Genomic DNA, 12,165 nt, shown 5'->3' on the forward strand with positions numbered 1-12,165 from the left:
AGAATGTGAGGGAAACTCTGTCTTTCTGAATCATATCACAATTCAGTTTCTTCTTCCTCTTCTTCCTTTCTGAAAATCAGTGATGTGTCTGTCCAACAAAAGCAAAATCCAGTGTGTATCACACAAAAGCTTGCTTCTTGTAGGTCAATTTTAAATCCATAACTTGAGAGACATTAGATAACTTGGTTAAACGCGCTTTATGAATGAAATGGACAATTATTATACAGAATAAAATATCTGACCTATGACCAGTACTGCTAGTACTGGAATTTTGGTGCTTAGCTTTTGTGATCTCCAGAATGAGAGGGAGAAAAAAGATAGACTGTGTCAAAAATATACATTATGGTCTGGGAAAATAATGTTTCCTTTAAAAAAAAAAGGCTTTTAACTAAGTACCAATGCAAGTTACAGAGGCCAAGGTCATAGGTCCCAGTAACTAAGTGTGTCAATAGAGGACAGCTTATATTTTATGGCTACAGTCGGTGATCAGTGAAATTGTATTATTGGTTACCCTAGTAACAGGCGAGAGGGGGTTGGTGGAATTTCAGAACCTTCCAGTCTCTACCTGGGAAAGGTGAGAAGACATCACAAAACCCATCAAAGCTTAGGCTCATTTGATGGTAAGTAGGAGGTGTTTGTATGAAGAACACATGAGTTAATTTTATGAATTGCATCAGATTGATTAATATCTCTAATTTGTGGGAATCTGGAATCTACGAAAGAACAACGAGGAAAGTTGTTAATGGCTACTGTAGACTGTTAGGGCTACCTTAGAGCTCTATTTTCTAGCCTTTTTTCTATGTTATACGCAGACACTGTGTTTTAATAAGTGAAGCTTGTCATCTGGTGATCTTTATTCATCATGTTCATAATTCAGTATTTCCAAGTAGTCCTTTGATTTACCGTCTCTTTCCCCTTGTCCTGCTCATGGCTTAAAGTTGGCATATTACTGATTATTCTAGGTTCTATCTCTTTGTCTGTTTGCCATGAGAGCAGCAGTCATTCCCTGTCACCCCAGGCCAAATGAAAGGAGGAGAGCAGTTAAAGAAGGTAGTTTTGAAAAAATGCCGAAAGTATGTAGTGGGTACACCTCATATTGTAAACAACCTCTAGTCTCTGTGGGCAAAATTTTAATGAAATGTAAGATAAAAGAGTATAACATCAGGGGTTTTGTTAGAGGAGGAAAAAAGTGACACAATTGGCTAAAATGGAGAGGTTTTGAAATTTTCTAACCTTGGACAGTGATGAATAACTAAAAATGCTGAGTCAAACTGGCTTTTGAATAAAAGCAATATAAAATACCGTGGAGGTCAGTCATTTCCAGTAACAGGGAGGTCCTGGCACATGCAGTAGGAAAATGTGAAAAATTAGCTTCAATCTAAGATTTTGAGCTTTCAATGCAATTGTATTCAAATTGAAGGCAGATTAGTAAAACAAAATAATGATCTTCAAAATTTGTGTTTTAGAATTGATCTTTTCCTTAGTTCTTACGAAAACATATAAGTCAATACACATAGTTATTTGGGGAAAAATTATCCACAGTGGCATAAATTTAATATGGAATTAATTCTGACATACTAATTCTTAAATTTGACATCTTTAATTCTTTGTATGTTTCCAGAATTTGTATTCAGGCAGTATAATTTGAAAACAAGCTACACAGTAATCCGCATCATTTCAGGTAAATCTACACATTAGGTTTTCACATCATTGTGCAATGATTCTAACCATGATTCCATTTTTGGAGAGATTCTTTGAACTTCATGTCTTATACCTTTTGACCACCCTGCACAATTGTTTCCTGAGATTCCTTCTGACTCTTGATTTGGTTCTGTATTTCATGATCTACCTGTCATTGGCTTTGAGGCTGCCTTAGAGCTCTATTTTCTAGGCTTTTTTCTATGCTACATCACTGTATTACTTTTTTGAGTATATACTTATATACTTTAGAAAGATTTGTAAGGCAGAATAAAGGTCTGACTTATTGGGGGGGATTATAAAGAGTGGGTGTTCTAGACTTTATGATAGTGCCGTTCAATTTTAACATTATTTTTATTGGGAAAACAGATTTTTCATATTGTTTTGATTCAAGACATCCTTACTTGAAGTTTGTAAATATTTATATATATATTTTTAATATATATATATAAATATTTACAGACTGTTATAAAAATAGAGAGGTAATTTTCTGGTTGTAATTTTTCTGATCTAGTCAGGGTTTAATGCTTATTCCTACAGAGTGAAAATGATGTTTCATATGTAAGATAGATCTAATCTTTCAAAAATATTTTCTGTCTGATACAAAAGTCATTTTGATCCTAATCATAGCAGTAATTAAAGAAATCCATGGACTAATGTCAGTGCCATTGTTTATTAACAATAAAATCCCAGGAACATTAATTTAGTAAAAGATTGTTGAGTGTTAACATTTATGCTTGTTATTTTGAATAATGAACATATGCTGGGCTATTGTTAATAGAATACTTTTAATTTAGTTTTGAATAGTATTTTTGTAAGTATTCTTAATTTGTGTCTAAGTGTTACACTACTGAGATTAATAGCTTTGATGTGTCAAGTGCTATATTTTTAAAAAAATATTTAAAATATTTAAGGAGACTCTAAATAAGCAAGTTGGGTAAATGAATGCACTTATAATCCTAGTTGAAAAATTAAACTTGCTACTCTGTTGTAATATATTTACTTCAGCCTTTTCTAAAAACGAAATAAATAACCCATATATTAAATTGCTGGCATGTGATATTTAAGAGGCGTTTTCATATTTTCTAGGTAGATCACATTTGCAACTCAGCATGAATAGAAGGGCTCTATCCCCCAAAAGATTTATATGTTTTAAGTAGGACTACATGGAGAGAGCACTTCTAGCAACATTGTACCATCATTGATCTCACAGACTGGCCAGCATGCAGGCACATTCTCATTTCCCATATATATATATATATATATATCATCCCTGGGGAGTTAAAGGAGCCCTGATTTCATTCTCTTGCACCTACAGCATCAATTTCTACACCATCATTTTGATTTTAGTTTACCTGAAAGCTACATTTAACATCCCAAGCACAAAGCAGAGAAACATTTTAAATGAGTTGATGTTACAAGCTTGGTAAATAAAGATGCTGTCCCTCTCCTAATATGGTTCAATAACAAGAACAAAGGTGCTTTTCTTCTGTTTCCCTCTCACATACTGGCCTACAAATCTGTGAGTTACTTAATTAAAAGGTAGCCTGTATGTGGACTGAATCTCTGTATATTTCAGAGAAAATGTCATCTGTCTCAGATTGGAAATGGGTATGGGATCTTTTAGTAGTTGAGTCTTCGCTTTTGTATTTTCAATAAAACATTGTAACTGTATATTAGGAAGATAGCCTCGCCCCCCATATCTTTAAAAATTCTTAAAAAAAAAGTACAAAGCCATAATCAAGTAAGTTTTGTGAAAGTGTTGAGTATGCTTCTATTACAAGGAATAATTGGTAACTGACCTAAAAAGTTTCAAATCTGTATAATTACAGATGGGCCATCATTGACATTTTTATGTGACCCCATGTAAATGTTCACTTCCTAAAACATATGGATTCACTTTTTATAGAGTCCGTAAGATTTATTTGGCTTTTGCAAAGAATCCAGATTTTTAACTGACCAAAAAGAAGTACAGATAGTTTAAGAAAAAAAAAAAGATCTATCTCATTAAGTTAACTTTGCCTTGTTTCTTTTGAAGGTTATTTGTATTTTAATGTGCAAAGTCAAATTCTTTGTACAATAGTCAAAGGCTTTAAATTCCAGTTTGTGTAATCGTGGTCTTTCTCCTCTGAATTCATTTTCCTCTATATAGGTTCCAAATGTTAAACTTCATCTCATGGGGAAATTTTATTTGCTAATTAGTCAAATATACATCTTATCTGTTAAGTTTTAGCCTAGGTTCTAATAAATTCTATAAGACTAACCTGGAACTGAACCACTTTTGTTAGATAAATACTGTGCTTGACGAAGATATTCATGTACCTTAATTTCCTGTCAAAATGCCCTATGAAATATTTAATATCAAGTTGCTAGCACACCTTCTTAGTAATAATGGTTGACTCCAAAGAGAAAGAATAGCCTTCCTTTTCATTTTATTTCATTTGTATGTGACATATTAAAATATGACACGTATTTAGAGAAAGGCATTATGTAAAATTAAATGTTAAGCCTGTAATATATCATTTAATTAATTGAGCACGATAATTTCTTAAGAAACACTGCTATTAAACTATGGGAAATATATGATTGAGGTTTGCAGATGGCAAAAATTATATTAATTCTTTAAAAATAGGGACATTTATTTGGAGAGCACTGTATGAGAAAATGAATAATTTTTTTCAACTCATTCAGTTTGTCCTTTATACTTACAGCTTTATGAAGTGAACAGTAAGAATAGTATCTCCACTGTTTCTTGAGCATTCAGACAGCAACTTGTTCAATTAAAAACTCTTGTTAGGTCAGACATAATGGATTCTTGTTGTTACTTTAGTCTTTATTCAATGAAAGTGATCAATATTTTTGACCCCAAGGGAGCTGCACTGATAAGAGGTTCTGCAGTAAGTCTCTCTGTTCATTATAAACTTTTGACTGACAGGTGCAATGTCTGCTGTATGACTAATTGTAATTAGAATACCAAGGTAGAATGAGAACTCCCAATTCTAGAGCACTGGAATATTGGAATTCCCCCAATTCCATAGCACATATGCCTTGCTAATGGTAATTTACATTCTCCTTCTCCCTACTTTATTGTGCCCTTTCAAAAGATGGAATTTCTAAAAGAGAATTTGAGAACAGGTCTGATTTTGAGAAATTTAACTATCATACTTGAACTCTTTACAGAGCCCATTTATTTCAAGTTCCAATAGATTAAATTTTACCATGGTAGTATACAAACTGGTCGTACCAGGTAGGTAAAAAAATAATCATTTTTCATTATCTTCATCATGTTTGCCAAGTTTAAATTTATCTATGTTTAAATTTAATGAAACTGATGTGTGATTTTTCTAAAACATTGCATTAAATAAAGCCTTAATAAAATCTATTTTGCTTAGCTACTTTAAGCACTTTCCAAATATAGCCTAATGCGCTGCTCAAGTAATAATGTCACTTGCAGAACAAGCTGTCAGATTTGACTAGCTTTAAATTTGGCTAAAGCCATTATTCTTAAAATCTGTTTTAAATAAAGGAAAAACCTTCCCTGCCTTCTCCCCACCAAGACCTTACTCAGACCATCACATTTAATCGAATGGTTGATTTATTAACTTGCCATTTAATTCATGTGAATAAAAGATTTAAATCAGATCATAGATTTCAGAGCTGGTAGAAACCTTTACAAATCATTTAGTTTTGCCCCTTCATTTTACAGATGAAGAAACTGAGACCCAGAGAAATTAAGTGGCCCAAAATTGCCTATCAAATTGGTTCTGGGAAAACCAGTTGCCCAAATGCTCAGGTTCCTCTTGCCCCTTTCCCTCCCCCCCTCACCCCCGAAAAACTCTTGTCAAGATAGTTACTGTGCAATTAAAGAAGAAAAACATAATTGCTGAAATTTGTGTAAACCTGTTTATATCCAGATCTCAATGTACTTAGAATTATCAAAATACAAATAATTGAAACTTGTGGAGCTTGAGAAAACAATCATACTTAAAAGTCAGAATACGTAAATTTAAATGTTACAAGTCCAGAACTAATCATTACAGCTTCTAATCCTGAGTTTAGAGACTCTATTTCTTCTATGTTTTCATCAAAGAAAACATTAAAGACTGTTATTTAGTGACTGGTTGAAATATCATGGAGAGTAGCAGCTTCAGAATATTGTGCGTGTGAGAAACGTCTATATGAATGATGAATTCCTATGAATGAAGTGATAGAGCTAACAGTCAAATTCAGGTCTTCAGAGGCCAAGTCAGAAATACGAACTCAAATGCCTTCACAGCAAGAAGGTAAAATGGAACTGCAAAATTTGTATGTCTTGTAAATCTTTGTTCTTCTCAATTGTAAAACATTAACTTAGTCCTCGCTCAGAGTTGAAAGTCTATGGCATTCAGGAAAAAAAAAAAAAAAAGTGAATTAGTAAAAGCTGAAATGGCTAAGGAAATGGAGAATCCTTACCCTCCTTCTGCACTCTTTGCTGAAGGCTGTGTGTCCCAGAGCTCACTCATTTATGACAGCATATTCACTGCTTTTGAGCTTTGATTATTCAGAAACTGCACCCATGGCCAGCCCAGAATTAATGAGTAAGTGACCTTTCTCAGAACTGAAATGGAAGATGTTCCTGTTGGATGAGGTAGATTTTAGGTGTCATGAACTGCTCCTATTAGACTTCTCTTCAACTAAATGGTAGAAAGGTTTTCTTTTCATAGACACTTATCCTCATTAGAGAATGAATGGTTGATACACAGTTCTGTCTAATTCTAGATGCCTGCTGTTCGTTTGTGATGTTTAATCCAAAGCAAGAGGAAAGAAAATGATGTGTCCGTTTAACAGAGAACCCTTCAGTACATATTAAACTTATTATAATAAGTTTTAGCATATGTGTTCAGTGTATATTAAATTTATCATTAGAAGGGAAAATACATTGCTTTGATTTTCAGTGGTTGAATTTTGTGAGGTTTTCAGATAACTGAATAACTTTACAGCCGTTTTCATGTAATTTGGATATTTGGCTACTATTTATAATACCTGATTTCTCTAAATTATGATTAGCTGGAGAATCCCAAAACACTTTTTCTCATATAAATTAAGGTTTATGCTAATACAGTCCTTATAGAGAGTTTTTAAGAAAGATATGATTTTATAATACTGAATTTTTAATTTTCATGTGTTGATATTTTGGATTTTAGTGACAATCCTTAAAAATTTTAATGACAAAGAAATTAGTATGTTTGTAAGTCAATGAAAATAAATCTAAAAAAGGGGGGAGGCTAAGATAGGGTAATGGTAGTTACATTTTTCAAATGAAATTAAAATAAAAATTATTAGTAAGATTAATGTTAAATTAACTTCTTATATAAATCAAATATATTTCTAAGCCCTGCATTCTATATAATTATGACTATAAGTTAGGATTCTCTTCTTAAATATAATTTTTAAATAACAAAATGCTATTATGAATTTAATTAATTGGTAATATTTTCCTAGACAGCTTAGGATACACATAAAACTAGTAGAAATACTGCTGATCTCCACAATTTTGTGCTAAGTAAAACCAAAACCAATTTTGCTATTATATTCACCTACATAAAAGATAGAATGAAAAGCAAGTTTTGTCTAACTTTCTCAATAATACTGAATATATATTGATATCTGTGGGCAAAGACACTTCCTTTAAAGTAAAACTTTTTGAGATTCAGGGTAATTGAGTGCCTGTCTAAAGAGTGTTCAGATTCCTGTATAAAGCATATTCTGCTTAGTAGCTGTAAATAAGAAACTCGCTATAAGCTATCATGTGGTGTTCTGGAGTGGTGTGATATAGTATAATATGGATTCTAGAGCCACTGTTTGGATTTGCCTCTTTTTTCTATTTGCTTAACTTTGGGCAAGGTACTTAGATTCTCTGTCTCAATTTCCTAGTCTGTAAACCAGGGATAATGATAAAACCTACTTAGGATTGTTTTGGCGATTGAGTGAGATGGTGTATGTAAATGTTTAATAAAATTCCTGGTATAAATGTTAGCCTGTTTTTGTTGTGCGTTTTTAATAGAGAGAAGGTATACATGTTGACCTACTCAGGACCAGTTTTTTTTTTTATTATTAATTAAAAAAAATTAACTAACACAATATTTAGAAATCATTCCATTCTACATATGCAATCAGTAATTCTTAATATCATCACATAGATGTATGATCATCATTTCTTAGTACATTTGCATCGATTTAGAAAAAGAAGTAGCAAGACAACAGAAAAAGAAATAAAATGATAATATAGAGAAAAAATAAAGATAAAAAATACAAAAAATATATAAACAAACAAACAAAAAAAAACTATAGTTCAGATGCAGCTTCATTCAGTGTTTTAACATAATTACATTACAATTAGGTAGTATTATGCTGTCCATTTTTGAGTTTTTGTATCTAGTCCTGTTGCACAGTTTGTACCCCTTCAGCTCCAATTACCCATTATCTTACCCTGTTTCTAACTCCTGATGGTCTCTGTTACCAATGACATATTCCAAGTTTATTCTCTAATGTCGGTTCACATCAGTGGGACCATACAGTATTTGTCCTTTAGTTTTTGGCTAGCTCAGGACCAGATTTTACTTTACTATCATTGAATTTATTTGTTTTGCCACAGGCAGTGATGATTTAAATAAGACCAATGTCTGAAGATTCTTTCTCCACATATGATATTTGTAGGAAACTGTGCAATATTAGTGACTTTCGCAACCTGCAGATGCAAATAATTGCTGAAATACCCCCTCCTGGATATGTGCCTCATGCTGGGTGAGTGTCAGAATCAAGCTTTCCACCTCACCTTAAATGTACCTATATAGAGCCATTTCTGCAGAGTTCTATAGAGGTACTATACTTGCTGAAAATATGCTTGTGCAAAAGTCCTTGTAGCATATTTTGTAGCATTGAATTGTTGCCATCTGTTCCTTAGCCAACATTAAGTGACAAAGAAAAAAGCAGAAGCGATGCTAGTTTATAAAAGTGTAGTTTTGCAAAACTTTGGCGTACTTCTTGTCTTTGCCCCATCCTCCACGTTCCAACATGTGTCAGGTGAGGGCACGATGTCAGGTGAGGGGCACGATGTCAGGTGAGGGGCACGGCGTCAGACACTGGCTATTTCAAATTTAACAGTTTACAGCTGAATGTAATAAAAACATTGAGGTGATAACTAACACTTTCACTGTTCACTGATATCTGTCTCTCTAGATGGAATTTATGATGTAAACCATAATAATGGCACTTTATGTTATTTACCTAATACATAGTTTAAGAGATGTTATAAAATATTTCTGTCAATGATAACTGCTCCAAAGTATCAAAGAATGTCATTTTTAGAGAAATTTATATAATAAATTTAATTGGTTTGAAAAATCGTGAAAATCCTGACAGTTAAAACAAAATAGTCTATTGTTTTAGAAGAGTTTCTAAAATTAATTAGAAGAATTTCTGTTCTTCAGAAATCCTGGTAATAATAAAGGATACTAAAATGACCTTCATCTTTTTATTAAAAGGTGAATCTATATGCAACATAATAAATGAGCAAAGAATTAAGAAAGCTTAAAGTGCATATGTAGCAATATTAGAGGAAGAAGCTCCTGCAATTTGAGTATGTTTGGCAAGAACAAGCTAGCTAAAGTGTGGAAGTCTGAGAAATATTTCATGACAGAGTCCTGGCATGAATATTTTTTTTCCTACCTTTCATTATGAAGACTCCCTAACAGATTAATGAGCAAATAAAAATTGATAAATGTTACCATTATTATCTAAACCATGGGGAGAAGTGTCATTTCCAGTATGAAATTGAGGAGCTTCAAATTGAATCCCCTTAGTAGAGAAGAAAAAGGAAAAGAATATGTTATGAGCTTTAAGCCATGTTGACCCCATGTGGAAACATCTAATTGCCCATGACGCTGAAATTTCTATTATGGGCAGTGACTGTTTATGCTGTGTTCAACAAACTATACCACTGTCTAGCCCAGAGACACTCATGGGTTGTGGAAAATACCATATTTAGCAGAAGTAATAATTTAAAAATACCCTGTTTAAGGTTCATAATCTATCTTCTCTGGATATTAAGTTGGTCATCAGAGACTGTGTTGAGGGATAAAGAACACTAGAGGGACATATAGAAATCTGCTTCTGGCTTTACCACTGATTAGTTTTGTGACCTTGGGCGTCACCTTATTTTATTGGGCTTTACTCTCCTTTCTGGAAAACAGTGGTGCAGCAGAGTAAATGTCTCCTCTGTTACACAGTAAGTTTATCTGACGGCAGGAACCCTGCCTTTATTAACTTTGAATGTGCCTATCACAGATGTTTTTATATCTGACAAAGTGCTTTCTTCAGAAACAATAGCAGAAAGGTCCCTTTAAATAATAGTGAAGTCTTAGAAAGCATCTGATTTGTTTGGGAGCTGAAGCTATCTGCTTTTATTTTAATAGAATGAAGATCTATGAGTTCATGTTGATGAGTGTACCACAGTGTCTTCAAGTTTCTTAAAGAAAAAGAAGCACCAGTCATCTGGTTCTCCTGTTTTCTCCAAGAATCTCAGAAAGGGATCTGCAGAGTTTGTCTCTGTCTTTTTTAAAAATTTAAATTAGATTGCTTTAGAAAGAGTAGGTATATTTCCGTTTACCTACTACCTGCCACTTTCTATGACCTCTTCTTAGGCCGCTTGACTTGTTTTTATAACCTGCTTGGCCCCAACAGGCTCTTGAGTGCAAAGTCTTAGAAAGAGCAAGTATGGGCATTGGTTTACATATCTAAAATAAAAGTGATGCATCTTGGTATGAGAGAAGACCCGGCTGTATCTACTTTTTCCCTGACACATAAAAGTGGAAAACTAAAGATTAAAGAAATAAACATTTTTAAATTCATTGTCCCTGCTTTTTTCCTAAAGTATTAAAATCTGAGGCTGTGCACCACGTCCAAAGATAGACATTAAGCTAGAAAAGGCAAGCCCCATCAGAGTGCCTGATACAAGGGTACAGGCCAAAAGCAGAAAATCACAGGTGAGAGTTATTTTGTGAAATGAGTAGTGATCCTTGGGGGCATAGAATGTTAGATAAAAGTTGGTTACCTTATTCTAAATACCAGTCCATTCAAATAAAGTTCATGCTGCTTGGTAAGAAGGAATATATTTGGTTTCCTCCACATCCTCAACAAAAAGCGTAGGGCCCTTTCCCCTTTATCTTTCTAGAGCTTCCCTGACTGACCCCATTAAAAGTATGTCATGTGTAAGTTTAGACATTTTAAAGATCTTTATGTTTTCACTTATACAACTTCTTGAGTTCATACATGTGATGCTTGCGCTATATAGACTATGCATTTATATTTGTTATGCATTTACCTCTTTCAGGCTTAAAGGAATAAACCCGATTCTGTTGTATATAGATTTAGCAATTATCCATTCCCTCCAGCCATTATTTTATGACTTTTGATCATATTTATTCTTTGTTTTTGGCTTTCTGGGCTGGAAATTACTTCATTCTTTAGTGGGCTTTCCACACATGTGTTTAAAGAGTCATTTTGTATTATAAATTTTGGAATCCCTACTGTTCATTTCTAATTCATTTTAGTCAACCAAATCGGTAATATATGTGAGTGTCATTTTATGTAGGTTTGCCTAATTTGCCCATTTAGATGGTCTTCCCAAATTTTGCAAGCTGGCACATAGGTTATAGGAGAGGACTGCAATTTTTAAAAAGCCTACATTTTTATCCTTATGAAAAAATGAACCATAAAAGCTTTACTTTCTTGAGTTTTAGTGTGTTCGTTTGTAAAATGAGGATAATACACACCCAACTAATCAATGCTGTTGTGGGACTTAAATGATTAAGGATAATGAAAAAAATAGGAAACTTTGAAGTACTAAACAAGTTTAAAATTTTCCATCTCTTTCTTTCCGTAACTACTAGAAACAGAAGCCCCTTGGCTTTTCATTTTATTTTTTGTTTTTAATAATGTCTGGACTTTCAACGAGTGTTTTTGATGATCTCTATGCCACCTATGTATAAAATGTATAACATATACATAATGTTCCCTGTAACAATGCAGGGTCAGTGATCTTGGTTCAATTTCTGATTCTACTGTAGAATGGATGTGTGATTTGGGGCAAGTAAGTGATTTAACCTCTTAAACCTCAGGCTCTGAATTTTGTCAAATAAGTATGATAATATAGGCTGGCTGAGTTATAGGACTAGAGGTTTTCATGCGAATCTAAGAATAGTGCATGAATTAAAGGACTTAAGTAAATGATTGTTACTGTTTTATTTTGATTGATGCAGATATAAAGTGCCTAAAAAAGGGCGTGACCCAAATAGACACCACAAATATTAATTCTGTATTCCCTTTCTCACTGTGTTGTCATATTTACATGCTGTTTTTTTTTCTTTTTGTCACAGTTTAAATAGTTGCCAGTTATTTAGGTAAAGATAAAATGTTGGCATAGAAATG

The 12,165-nt window shown here is 33.2% G+C and overlaps 1 protein-coding gene across 14 annotated transcripts in view; it reads left to right on the forward strand.

The window, feature by feature from the left end:
- Nucleotides 1-12,165, forward strand: part of ADGRL3 (adhesion G protein-coupled receptor L3) — an 841,123-nt gene that overhangs the window by 67,218 nt on the left and 761,740 nt on the right. The window contains exons 1-2 of one of the 14 annotated variants that reach the window (XM_077136980.1): nt 556-620; nt 1,622-1,681. The exons of 12 other annotated variants lie outside the window; for them this stretch is intronic. The gene's annotated coding sequence lies outside the window, so the exon portion shown is untranslated. Of the gene's footprint in view, nt 1-555; nt 621-1,621; nt 1,682-12,165 lie in introns of those variants that run through there. One more of the 14 variants, XM_077136978.1, reaches the window with a different exon arrangement.

This window comes from Tamandua tetradactyla, chromosome 19 (assembly GCF_023851605.1).
Source record: "Tamandua tetradactyla isolate mTamTet1 chromosome 19, mTamTet1.pri, whole genome shotgun sequence".
In the NCBI taxonomy this organism is placed as follows: Eukaryota; Metazoa; Chordata; class Mammalia; order Pilosa; family Myrmecophagidae; genus Tamandua; species Tamandua tetradactyla.